Raw genomic sequence first — 339 nt, 5'->3', positions numbered from 1 at the left:
AAAAAAATCATAGGTTTTTTTTGTTGGAGAAAATTGTTTTATAAAAGATGTGCTTTTGAAGCTACTTTGAGATAGCTTTCTTATTACAATTTGTCAACTTAATTTATAAAAGAATGCAAATTAAATAAGGCCTAAATCTTTCTCAAAAAAGGATATGGATGCATCAAGAAATACTGGGGAACTCTATTGATTACAATTGAACTTTCATTCCTTGTTTAACCCATCAATCCAGCATCCCCCATCCCTCGCATCAAACACGGCAACTTCCTACTTACCTAACCCATCAGTCTGTCGAAATTCCTCTTTTCGACCCCATTAATCAAGCTAAACTTATTAGCT

This window comes from Dendrobium catenatum, unplaced genomic scaffold (genome assembly GCF_001605985.2).
Source record: "Dendrobium catenatum unplaced genomic scaffold, ASM160598v2 fragScaff_scaffold_905, whole genome shotgun sequence".
Classification (NCBI taxonomy): Eukaryota; Viridiplantae; Streptophyta; class Magnoliopsida; order Asparagales; family Orchidaceae; genus Dendrobium; species Dendrobium catenatum.
The sequence above is the reverse complement of the archived record's forward strand: the minus strand, read 5'-3'. Positions refer to the sequence as shown.